Below are 14,090 nucleotides of genomic sequence, written 5' to 3'. Positions count from 1 at the left end.
CAGGTAGTTGAAAATGAGTAATGAAATTAAACATGTAGGATACAAGTCCTCAATGGGGGAGTCCTTTTTCATTTATTAGACATTTCTATCTTTATCTTGGAGACATGCTGAACGATTATTCCTCTCACAATACAAGATGTCTCACACCACAAGACATTCACTCGCCTATATAAACTATGCTAGGTCCAATCTCGACCGTGTGGTTTCAATTCAAGCCATCTATTGCTCGTAACGGAGCGCTTTATCAAAACAAACGAACACACAACAATTACACGCGCCCTCAGACCGCCGGCCGAGCTGCCGCAAATTGCCTTCACTGTCTCACACTTGATTGCCGTATTGTCAATCTAGATGACTTTCGGCACGTGTCTTTGTAGCCATTTTGACACGTGTAGGGATGCGTCTAAATAGAGAGTAAAAGATCCTACATACAAATTTCCGCTTTTCACTATTTTGATAAGAGTCTGTTCCTCTTGACTTGATTCTGTATATTTTTTGTATTTCGTATGGCGTCTTCAAGTCGCGAGTATTCTAGTAACTATTTATTATAAATTTGATCACAATTGTACGTAACAAAACCCTTAACTAAACTTGACACATGTAAAATAACAAAATGACATGTGTCCACGTCAAAATAAGGGTGGGACCCCATCGAAACCACAAAGAGAATTCAATAAAAGACCACAAAAATATATAATTTGATAATCGCGTGATTCGATTGCTGCCTTTGTGATGCCAGTGGTACAATTAGTGTTTGATTCCGGCACTAGGGGGCGCTCTATAAATGGATTATGAATGGGGTATGCGAATTAATTTTCTCGGGATGTTTTAAGTGAATGTATGGAGTTATAATCTGGTTAGTTCTTAGCGGGGGTCTAGATAAATATCGGGTTTCTGTTGTTTGATAGTCACAGATTTATTTTATTCTCTTGTATTCTAAACGTCAAAAGTATGTGTAAAATATTAATAAATAATTAAACTAGATGACAAAATTATTTGCGCCAAATTATTTTGAACTATTTCAAACAGTAATTTAAAAGTGGAATAAATAACTTCAAGCAATTCCTCGTAAACAACAGGGTAAAATATTCAAAAAGTGTGAGCGACCCTGCCAGGATTCGAACCTGGAATCTTCTGATCCGTAGTCAGACGCGTTATCCATTGCGCCACAGGGCCAGTTGTTATAAGATCCTAAATAAGACATTGGTAAATGTTTCTTTTTTTTCTCAGTAGGTCTTTCCAATCCTAATTTAATGTAAAAGTATAAATAAAATCTATAATGATAAGCATTGTGCTTGTAGCATTGTGGTACATTTTTAATATTTATATTAAATAACTCTTGTTACAGTTATAGTACTGAAAAAAGCTTGTTTTTATTTTACGAGTATTTTCATAAAACTAAGCGTTATAAACGATTCTAGAAATATGACTTGGACTTAATCAAGAGACATAATTATATAGAAATTCGTAATAATTTCCATCATCGTCCCACTCTGGGCACAGAGCAGAAGTTTGGGCATTGGTCTCCACGCTCGATCACAGCCAGTTGGCGATTTAAGATTCCAATATTTTTTTAGGTTTCCTGACTATGTTTTCCTTCACGTCTGTAAGTGTGGTGTCTTAGAATAAAGAAGAAAGTACAAATTCTGACTTTGAAAGCCACATTTTTATAAGCCAGCGTTGAGTATCGAACTTGCACCTTCCTACAAACACATACGTACACAGAACCGCATGGTGGGTGCTATGTTCGCCTATACTTTGGCACGAACCACCAACATAAGCAGCCGTAGGCACACATAGGCAATGTAATCAAAACAGTAGTTTACTCAGTAGCGCAGGTAATTTTAGGTAATTGTGGTCAGCACTGATTTATAACCACAATTCAATTGTTTGTGGTTTTCGTGCCTGAGTATCAATAGGCAATACGTGTTAGTGGTAAGACAGAAATTGCATGTACTTATGTAATAATCGTTGAGTAATGAGTGAATATTGGTTATTGATAATATTTGGTTAAATAATGTGGTGTTGAACGAAATCCTACATACTTACGAGTATTTTACTGTTTATAAATAAAGGGGCTTGGCGGCCGAGGTGCGATATTAAGGCAGGACAAGTAGCAACGAGTCTTTAAAAAAATGTACTTTGTTAATTATTCTAATGACAAAAGATGAACGAACGGTGAAGGGAAACATATATAATTCAGTAATCGCAAACCCGCAGAGTGTGGTAATCCGACAGCCTTTCTTATAGGTGAAGAGCCCTATGCCCAAAAGAGAAACGTTAAACTTCATGATAAACGCTTAAAATTAAGTAATGTCTGAAAAGCAAACGTTCCTCAAACTTTTCTAAGAAAAGAAGATTAAAAAGTAAGAGAACTTCTCCGTAGAATTACTTGCTTTTACACGAGACCAATCTAAATGTGATAGTGCACTAATCTGAGTTTCAGTTCGTATTATACATAACCCCTTGGTCATTTAGGCGATGTATCTATTATGTTGTAAATATGTTACAACTTTGTTTCGGTATTATAAAGCACGTACACAATACGTGTCCGTTTCAATAGGACCAAAACGAACAAAATAAAACAGTTCATTGTCGCGACACAACAATTACATTATCTTCAACAAAAGCCATTTATAACGTAACCTTTAAAAAGTTTTTACTAATTAATCATCAGTGACTGAGTAAGTTGAAAAACTCGGGGAACTTTGCCCGGATCCCGCTCACATTTGCGTCACGGTCCAAATAAAAAGGTTTGTAACCGGACCGGACTAAGGACCCGGGTATAAAAAGGCGGATCCCTCCGGGTGGGTGTCGCGGCTCTCCTGTGCCTCTCTTTTTTGTTACAATGATATTTTTATTCAGCAATCTGTATTGTTTCTTTTGGCTAAAGGAATTAATAATTTTGGTTCTTTAATGATGTGTTTCAATACTTACTTGTTTTTTTGTTCATAAGGTTAAAATTAAACAGTCTCAACTACTTTATTTCAACCAGTTCAGACTGCTTAATAACAAGGTTTTAAATAAATAATCAAAGTATAAATGAAAGATAATATGTGAAATATGACCTTATACAAGAAATTGAAAAATAGATCTGATTCAGAAAAGTGTCGTTTAAATTCAAAGTCGACGAAAAATAAACTACGTTAGCTAATTTAAATAGGTTAAGTTAATTGAAATAGGTTTGTCTTTATGCAAAAAGTCGATTCTATCACGAGAGTCGAACGATTCATCGATTGCCTCGCCACTTCGTAGCTGATGAGGTACGAAGCTTTGGCTTACAAAGCGCTTAAACAGCCGATAGTTATAGCATCACAGGTTTCACACAATATTGTCGTTCATTGTGCATACGCCTCATTGTCTTACAGATCTAGTTCAATAACGAATCAACTCATCGATCATACAAATCAAACGAAATCCAACCCTAACAATCATAAACTAGAGTACGATTTCGAACGCATTTAAAAAGTCGTTAAACGCAGGCAAAATAGAAATCGATTATGTAATTCAAACATATCGGTTCGATTGATCAATTAATTTTGTACTGTATTATGTTTGTGGAGAGTTGATAATTGAGTGATGGGTTTGAGAGTTAAGTCATTTGGTTCGGTGTGATAGGGGAGCCGGCAGACTTTGTGACGGGTGTATTCACAATCGCGCCAAACGTTCGAGCCACTCATTATGACGAGATTATGTTCCACAGAATGTCTGCGCGTGATGTGTCAGTTATTATTAAGTCAACATTTGTGGCTGTATTGTCTGATTTTGTTTGAGATATGAGCTTTTATAAGTCAATGTTTTTGACTTTAAACGGGAACAATTATTAACTGGTGTTGTTTGTGGATTAAGGTAGTTTTAACAATCATTTTTACGTCATTTATAATGATATTCTTTTGACTTAATGATTAGCCTAGCATGCCCAAATCCCTCACATAACTATGATAACCCAAAACCAGAAATAAGAGAGGATGATATAACATAAGACAAACATTAAGCCGCTGCCAACAGTTTTCACAAAATCGCCGAACAAACTTATCAACGCGAAACACTTAATCGTCTTCAATAACTTAATACTACTTTTGAGCAACTTAGCGAGCCTTCAGAGGGAAACTTGGAATATTCGTCAAATATCAAAAGTTGTCTGTACTTAGCGAATTGACTGGAGGCCTCGGGACAGAGTCCTAATTACTGTAGCCCTCTGTAGAGCCGCCGTGCTGCGGTGGGCACATCCAATACTATGTTTTGGATACGGTAATATGATGAAAAAGTTTATTTTTTGTTATTTTCTTCTGCTATAATTTTCGTGTTGGGCAGGGCTTATAGAACTAGTTTCATATATTTTAATCATGTCCAAATAAAAAAAAACCTATATAAAAGCTAGACAAGTCACCGGCTTCATCAACAAATACGAGCTTATTATTTTTTCTTTTTTGGTAAGGATTTAGTTACTTTTAGCGTAAAAAAATCCTGTGTTTTGACAGTGACAAGTCATTAAAAACAACATGTCGGTCCATGATTAGTAGACCACAGAACTGACGCTACTGCGTCCGGTTTTAGATTTTCAATAGTAACTTAGTTATCGGGTTACTGACAACTAACATTTGCTCTCAGGTCTACAATTCAATTTGTTTGCATTGAACGTAACAATTTGAAAAATTCATGCAGTTCCCAAATGATTGCATGGATAGCCGAGTGGCATATATATGTTCGTCTAGAGGTTTTAAAAGTAAAGCCAAAAAGGTTTATTGAGAAAGATGCACAGCAAAAATGCCATCATCTCGTGCCCAAAATCATATTCGAAATCATTATACTAAAAAAGTTAACAGACTTCGTTGATCAAAACAATAAATCCTTATCCATTGCAGTAGGGCTTAATGTATAAAACGATTAATTTGGCGTTGTTCGTCTAGATTGCGATCTATTAGTCGCGCGACAATGTTGCGTCGCGGCGCAAATTGGTATCGTGTGCCGCTCGCATTGTTGTACTCAACCTATAGGCTGTGCGCAGTGTTTCGTGGTGAAGGCGTATGTTGTAAGAGGTAATTTAAAGGTGAATCGATTTTTGGTGTCAAACAGGACTGGTCTTTTGAGTAATAAGTAGCACCAGACTAAAATAAGGTATCGCATTAGCATTTTATTTACTTACTTTCCTTATAAGATTAATACTACTTTTGACATTCACAGTATTTACCAGATTGACAAACAACCACAAGTAAGAAAAATATTTATATAATCTTTGACTTTTTTGTGAATCAATGGTCTTATTATTTGAGCATGGAAGGCATTTGAAATTTTCGCAAATTATAAAACTTTTGACGCAGGTACATGGAAAGCAGAAATGAAAACCTAGCTGGTGTAAATCAATAGTAACGACAGTCAGACTTTCATATCCACATAACAATATGTACGTACGTATCTAAAGACCAGAATATCAAAACGGAACACATTCAATACCCACTTTGGAGTGCAGCCATCAGTTTCCCGCAAATTGTCTGTAACGGACCCTGATTGGATTACTGCAGATCTGCCTGTAGGCTGGTCCTACTAGTATTTGCTACTAGACGCTATTGGTACGATTCGATTTTTATTCGTGAGTTTCCATTCGGTCATATTTTTAGACTGTCGTAAAAAATTGTGATTGTGACTGTAAATTTTCTCTGTGATCAATATATTAATAATGTCATCATACTAATTGTTTGTCTTTAAATATATATCAGTTAGGTTCTACCTGAAAACTTCATGTTTGAATAACTGACGTTTCATGCGGTGATACACGAAATACCAAATAGGTAATTCAATAAAAATATCCTTAAAGATTATTATGTCACAAATATTTTATTAGCATGTCCATTAAAAGCATTTTATTAGTTAGACCAATACACGGTCACGCTATCATACTAAAATGATATCAAATCCAATATAACTGCATACAAATACATTCACATAGAAATCATATATACATATACGTCAAAAACTTGTGGTCCTTCGGTCGCTGGCAACAATTCCTCGGGTACGGACCGGTATCGACCATTATTGGTTTAAACTAGGACTCGTGTACCTGTTACCAATTACGGAGCGTAGTGTCCATAACGTTTTGTAGTTTCGCTATCAACACATTCGTAGCATCTGCTCTTGATATTGCTTTGCAAGACTTTTTACTACTGTATTGCTTGTTCATGCATTTTTGGAAGTGGATTAGAAACGAAAGTTAAATTACTGTGAGTTCGAAAAATAGAGAGCGAATTTATTTTTATTATTCTGTTGAACATAATTTCCAACTTCAGAAATATTGGAGAATGTTTGTTTATTTTATTTTATGTTTTTACAAATTCGGAAGAGTTATTTCAATTTGTCATCTAGTTGTCATGCCAGTATTCTACAAACATCAACACCACGCATCTCTCTGTGAGTCACATGTCTACAAAAACAAAAGAGCGCGCTACAGCCCTAAAACGTAAATAAACAAGAACAGAACGTCAGTGAAATCAGAACCCTATCGTTGTCTGTTACCGTTGGTACCCCCCACCACGTCACGAGTATCTACTGCAAGTCTCTCGCGCCCAGGGACCTCGTCAATTGATACGCAGACTCAGACGAGATTATGCAATAAAAACGCATTATCAAATTATCAAATGAGATTTATGAATATGGAATTCAATTTTCTTTTGTTTCGGCGGGTTTTTGTGTTTTATTTTGAGTATGATTGTGAAGCGACTTCAAATAGGAAAGCTCAGTTGGTGTATTTTATGGGAATGTATGTAATATTTTTGCAAAGACGTGGGTAACATTGCAATGATATACCTTACCGTAGAACTTTAAAATTAGATTAGATTATAATATTCTTTATTGTTCACCATGGAATTGCAGCAGTGATTCTTACTGTAGCGTGTTTTAATTTTAATAATTTAATTTAATACCTTATGTACGGATGTTAATAATGACGTCAGACAATAAAACAGGAACCAGTAACTAATAACAATTTAAAATTTAGTTCCTTTGCGTAGAACACTTTCAAATCTAAACTCAAATTGAGTCAACGTTTCAATTTCAAAGAGCAGCGTGATCAAAAAAATACACGTCACCCATTGCGCTTTAAAAGAACAAGCATTCTTTTTAAAAAAGGTTAGAGCTAGCAATGGTTAGGTTAGTTTACCCGCCGCACGCAAAGCAGGGTCGTACCGCGTACGTGGTGCAGAGCTAACGAAGCGTGCGGTTATCACAACTTTGATGCCGCCTTGTTAGTTTGCACTGGAAGAATTGCTGCTTTGTGAATTTGTGACGTCACTCTTTTACGTAAATATTTGGTTAGCGATGAAAGGTGTAGTTATGTATTGTTTAGTGATTGTTCCAACTGTCGTATTTAGCACCAAGTGATGTACCAGTAACTAGTATAATTTCTATCAAGCCTACATATTAAATAGTTACTTTGTTTAATATATTGGCTTTTAGTTCTAAGAGTTACGACATTCTCACTTTTAAAAATCTCATTTATTTCAAAAAATTCGTAAACTGATTTCTAAAAAATCTTTTAAATTGTAAGGCACGTTATAAGATATCTTAAGATATATTAAGAACATACAGTCAATACCTGCATAGGGCTAAGGTAAACGCACACAAGAATTAGCAAAACGCTCGCTGTCTACGTAACGCGATTGTGGGGTAACGAAGCGTGTAGTGTAGTACAGCTTTATATCGCTAGGGAGGGGAATCGATGAAATATATCGATATCGACGTCAATTATATTTGGGAGGAATGGTTCGTATTCATAAAATGTAAATAAGTAATTGTTATATTTACACCAAATCCCGTTAAGTATCGTTTTAATCACCATTATTTTTCATAGGTAGTTCACTTCCCAAGTCGCACCTTCATAGAGAAAAATAGAATTACATTTTTATTGAAATTGTCGAGCCTTACTCAACTTCGCGGAAACGTTTCTAAAGCGAAATTTCAACAACTTTAGTTTCATGAGAGTAAAGTAATGTCTTTTTTAATGCCTACAGTTAGCACAGGCTTTACTTTCAATTAAACACTTCAAGCTCTACTAAGTGTTTCAATTTTGTAAAATTAAAATGTCCTTTGCTACAGGCCGACGGCAAGAAAATGAAATTAAGCTGTATTTAGGAAAACACACAAGAATTAGCGAAACGCTCAGTGTCTGCGCAACACGATTATGGGGTAACGAAGCGTGCTATATAGCTTTATATTTTATTAGGGATGTCCAACGAGTTCCTTTAATTTTGAGTCGATATCGATAAAACATGTTTTTTGGTGTTGGGTCTTGCTAAAAATAATCCACGTTATAAGTTCGTGCTCATTCTGCTAATTTCGTTTTAAAATTCATAATTATAACATAATGTTAATTGTTAAAAAACGACATCCTTTGCCCATGTTTCCTAGGCGTACATTTAACGACATTGATACAAAAAGCAAATCTGAATAATAAAAGGCGAAAGGCGTCAATAATGTATTCAGGTTAAATAGGCCACGTAAAACTAGTGAAAACAAGGTTTATTTGAATGGGTAAGTTCGTCAAAAACCGCATTAACGGACAGTGCACCCTTACCCCGTTCACGGTTACTTACTCACCCTCCGAGAGGGCTGGAATGTTCACCGGCATTTATATTCTGGAGTGAACGAACAATCTGGGTACACGTCAATCTGGGGGAAGAGAACTGGGTAATTTTGATTATCTAGTTTCGGTGGAACTCTTATAACCGAAGCTCGAGATCGAAATATGGGTCAGTGTTTTGTTGTTGAATGATTTTTATGAATTCAAATATTTCGTTTAGTATGGTAGAGGATGTAGCTTAATGTAGCCCAAAGTAAAAAAAAAAGACAAAAGGATAGAGAAACCATTGCAGTAGCTTAGCCAAAGCCAAGGTTAATTCCAACGAACATTTCATATTTATCTTTACAATCTAAAAATAAAATCTTTCGAATAAGGTGACTAAGTACTCGTAGTTCTCTTTAAATGTCAAAATACAATGGATTATGCCTTGATGCTTTACTGCTGACTGTGTTTTTACTGCGAGAGAATAAATATAGCACATTGTCTTTCTGTCTGTAATATTTTTTTCTTATATTTAATTTGGATTCACTGATAAACGTAATTTAAACCTTAAACTTCGTTTTAACATCAGTTGCCAAGTGGTTTTCTACATCTTGTAAACAAAGGTACCTATCGAGAAATTAATTCCGTTACAGATAATGAAACAAAAACAGTGTGTGATATCCGCATGACGTCACACGGGAGCTGTTTAAGACTCGAGGTAACGCGTTAAGGTGTAGGCGGTAAAATAATAATGTCACTGTCTTAAGACGATACTGAAAACATTTAAATTGAAGTAATAAATACACGCTCAAAGTTTAATTAAATTAAAACTACGTTGCCATAAAACTGTAACAAGCGACTTTTTTGCATTAGGTGTGTCTCCATCTGTCCTTGTGTCACCAGGCGGTACGTCATGAACCATGATAGCAAGACCGACAAAATGTTCACAGATGATATATTTAACTGCAGCTTTAGTAACTGTTATTGTTAAATAATTTGATAGGTGACAAAAAAAATATTTCTTTCTTCAATTTTCTTTTTTTCCGCAACCTTCAGTATCGCAAGTCTAACGCACACTTGATCGCTTATTGTAATCAGTAAAATATCTGCTCTAAGTAAAAAGATAGCTTCAACTGATATTTAACTTACCTACGTTAGTGGCATATAAAAGCCAAATAATTTACTTTCGGCCTAAATGCTAAAGACAATTTAAGGGTAACCAACGGTTATCAAAACATGTTACGTACAAAAATAACCTGAACATATTAATGCTATGTTATTACAGAAATAGCGACCGAGTCCATGATATAACATGCTTCATTAATAAAGGTAATATTTCAATATATAGTGATACTATAATATAGGCAATGTGGGGTGGTTAATGACAGCTATAACACTACCAATCGGGAATGAATAAAAGGTGTAATTTATGTGTTTCTACCCCCGAATGTTGCCGCGCAATTACAGACTGTATGGAGTCAGCTAGGGAGGGGAAACGATGTCGATAGATTGGGTTATTAAAATTTTAGAAGGGAAATTAATTGGTTGATTTTATGACTTGAATTTTAATTCCGATTTTGAAATGGGTATATATCATCGTTACGTCACGTCATTTATCTTGATTGGAACAAAGAGTTATTGCGAAGCTGGGACGATATAGCTACTGCCTTACTGTCTGAACATTGTACATGAATAAATTTTATATTTAAATATTGTTTTTTTTTTAATGATTTTAGTAACGATAACAATAAATATCGACTATGTCCCAACACTTGACTTTAGAGGCCCGTCCTTCTGTAGGGAAATGCTAATGATTTCCCTTCAGACACCATTTTAAAGGTAAAGTCGTAATGAATATTCTATTTTAGTTCTACAATGGTGTATTATAGATTCCTACCATTGTTCTAAGACTTACCTCAAATGTTATTGTTCAGAATTATTCGATCGTCGAGCATTCACTAAATTAGAATAAGAATAGATTTAATGTTTATAACATAATTTAAAGGAACTACGTAATAGCTTGCCATTTCAGTAAATAGGCTAATAAAAATAGCGTCTTGAATTGATTATTTGCAGCTTGAACGAAAAGAATAGTTAACGACGTCATACAACTTTTGAAAGAGAATTCTAGATGAATCATAGCTTCTTAGGGCTACGTACATAAAGGGTGGAAACGGAACACTATTACTTGGGCTCCGCTGTCTGTCTGTCCGTATGTCAACAGGATATATTTCATTAACCGTTATACCTATATATAAGGTGACAACCGATGTTTTTCAATTGCTGCTATACCTACAAGTATTTAATGAAAAGATGTAAGAATGTAAGAAATACTGTTGCAAATTTATTTTTACATATTTGTACAGAACCCTCAATGGCCTCGACTACCACTCGCACTTGACTACCTTTCTTTAATCACGACAATTTATTTTCGAACCCAGTAAATGACTGGTAGTCCTAGTCACGTTGCAGTAAATCTACTCAGTTATAACACAAGTGAGACCATAAACTAACATATATACTCCAGGTGAACTTCTCCAGCATAGTTAGGTACATGATAATATCGCCACATTTTAACCATAAATTCTAAACGTGTATGCTTGGGTTTTCTTGAATAGTATCTCTGTATCTGTGTCGGAGCGAAATGTTGAGATTTGTAAGCTCAGATTTGTAATGTGTATAGTGTACCTACTTTTAGTTAGCATTGAGTTTTATTTGTAACTCTATTTAAAGCTGTGATAGACCACCAAGTCAGAGATCTCGAAATCGATCCTAAAACAAGTACCGACGACTTTGCGAATGTTGTGTGCGTTTGAGTAATAAGTATTACAGCTTCCGTGTTTCGGAAGGCAATTCAGTATGTGGTACCTGCTATTGGTGCCTCTCTTGTTGTGTTGGATTGCCATCCCTTCGGACTAAGAGAGTGAGGGAAACAGAAAGAACTTGCTTCAGTAGTCGCCGTAGTCGAAACTCCGGACATTATTATATTTAAATTAACAGCTTAAAAGACGAAATATCCTTTGTGAGTTTGTGAAACTTGCATCTAGCTTTGATCAGCCGGTGGGTCACAATAAGTGTGTATGGTTTTAATCAATGAAATAAAAAAGGTTAGTCGGTATAATGGTCTAAGAGCCCGTGAACCCCAGACCTTCGTTATTTTATAAAAGCTGAAAGTTTGTCAGCGCATACTCCCAACCCAGGTAAGAACGATGGACCATTATGAAGTTTGGGTTATAGTGGCTTAGGCAGGTAAACGGTACTAAAGGTGTGTAAAATACCGATCTAAATTCGTCAAATAATAAAGTGCGATTTTTTGATATTATCTTCAGAATATTATAAAAAACCCCCTTTTTCATTGCCAGACACTTCACATCGTGGCAACCCCTTGCCAGACACCCTTAATGTTCATGAAATTATAGTTTAACTTACGTTATAGTATAAAAGCTGATTTTTATATATAATACTTGGGTAATAAGTAGATGATGTTTCGTCATTAGCCAGACATTTTTTATAGTTCCAACCCCTTGCCAGACAAGCATGTAGGGTAGCTGTAGGAGCGAGCGCGAGGCAGTATGTATATAAGTGGGTGCGAGTGAGATGCGTTTGTATTGTTTAGTATTTAATACATGCTTACATCAACTAAAACAATAATATGTGCTATCTTCAATTATTATTAATTAAATATTCGTTATAAATGATAAGAATGATATTAATTATATCATTACTTACGTTAAAGTGTAATAGCTGATTTCTATATATAATATTTGGGTAATAATTAGATGATGTTTCCTTATTAGCCAGACATTTTTTATAGTTCTAACCCCTTGCCAGACAAACATTGTATGTCTTAAGAAGAGATTTGTGATTAGAATGACTCATGCAAATAAACTTTTTGGCGCAGATTTATTTAACTAATAATCTATGTAAATTTTAAAAACATCTTAAGGAAAGACATTCGATGCTACAATTACCTTAAATTGTTAAAAATTTGAGATTTTTTTGGTTCTGAGGTAAAATATTTTTTCATTAGCCCTGTGAATGATTTGTAACATTCCCTGTGATAGCCACCCTCTGTGTATTCACGTGGAAAAATGATGTCATTGTACTTAAGGTTATGTTTTTTTCGCAATTTTAAAATTAATTCACATTTTTTCAATGTCTCGTCAGAAAATAATGTTATTTTGCCACTTCTTTTGTTGCAAATAACACAAATTAATGTATCACCCATGACTTATTTTTAATACAAAATCACTTTTATTTAAAAAGTCACATAAACAAATTGTAAACATATAATCTACGTATCATACTATATTATATTATTTTAGCTGATGTAAACATGTACTGAGTACTAAACAATACATGCGCAGTATAAGTTGATATAATAATATGTATAATTTAAGTTTTTTTATAAGTTTATATAATAATACGTATAATTTAAGTTTTTTTTATAAGTTTATATACTTTTGATCTCGCAGACAAACAGTGTGTACTGTTTTGTGAGACACTGTACTATGTCATAAGTATAACGTGTACCTGTGTTAACTGAATAAATAAATAAAAAAAAAGTAGAAATAACAACTGCGCAGTGAGGTATCGCGGTAGACTTAACTCGCCATCTCACTCGCACTCACTCATATACATACTGCCTCGCGCTCGCTCCTACAGCTACCCTACATGCTTGTCTGGCAAGGGGTTGGAACTATAAAAAATGTCTGGCTAATGACGAAACATCATCTACTTATTACCCAAGTATTATATATAAAAATCAGCTTTTATACTATAACGTAAGTTAAACTATAATTTCATGAACATTAAGGGTGTCTGGCAAGGGGTTGCCACGATGTGAAGTGTCTGGCAATGAAAAAGGGGGTTTTTTTATAATATTCTGAAGATAATATCAAAAAATCGCACTTTATTATTTGACGAATTTAGATCGGTATTTTCAGACCTTTAGTACCGTTTACCTGCCTAAGCCACTATAACCCAAACTTCATAATGGTCCATCGTTCTTACCTGGGTTGGGAGTATGCGCTGACAAACTTTCAGCTTTTATAAAATAACGAAGGTCTGGGGTTCACGGGCTCTTGCTCTATAACCAAAGGAGACCTGCAAAAAGTTGTAAGAAGTGTTGAAATTATGAATCTAAGACAAGTTACGTAAGGAATTTTCATAAACATTTACCCCGTACATTGAAAGCTTTAGTGAACATTATGTGACAGAATAACTAGATATGTAGGCAATAGGCTACACATTCCGCAAGATGATATAAGTCCCACATAACAGGAGCGAGCTTATCGGGCACAGTTCCAAAGTCACCGGTGTCTCCGTATATCGCGCGGGAATAGATATTGATACTTTGTTGTATTTTACATGCGTCGTGGTGTATTGTTTTAAAGGTATACAATATTAAATCTTAGATTCAAGCTATTACGACTTTAAGATTCAATCTTTAATTCTTTGTAAATAAAAATATAAATTGATCCAAAAATCAAAAAACAGATTATCAGATGCAAAAAAATCACATTGAGTACCGTAA

At 34.8% G+C, this 14,090-nt stretch overlaps 1 protein-coding gene and 1 non-coding gene across 4 annotated transcripts in view; one reads left to right on the top strand and one right to left on the bottom strand.

Moving 5' to 3' along the window:
- Positions 1-14,090, top strand: part of LOC113497726 — a 293,242-nt gene that overhangs the window by 71,561 nt on the left and 207,591 nt on the right. The window lies entirely within an intron of this gene.
- Positions 1,104-1,176, bottom strand: Trnar-acg. Its single transcript has one exon. It is a non-coding gene; the product is annotated as a tRNA-Arg (tRNA).

Source organism: Trichoplusia ni, chromosome 9 (assembly GCF_003590095.1).
Source record: "Trichoplusia ni isolate ovarian cell line Hi5 chromosome 9, tn1, whole genome shotgun sequence".
NCBI lineage: Eukaryota > Metazoa > Arthropoda > Insecta > Lepidoptera > Noctuidae > Trichoplusia > Trichoplusia ni.
The sequence above is the reverse complement of the archived record's forward strand: the minus strand, read 5'-3'. Positions and strand labels throughout refer to the sequence as shown.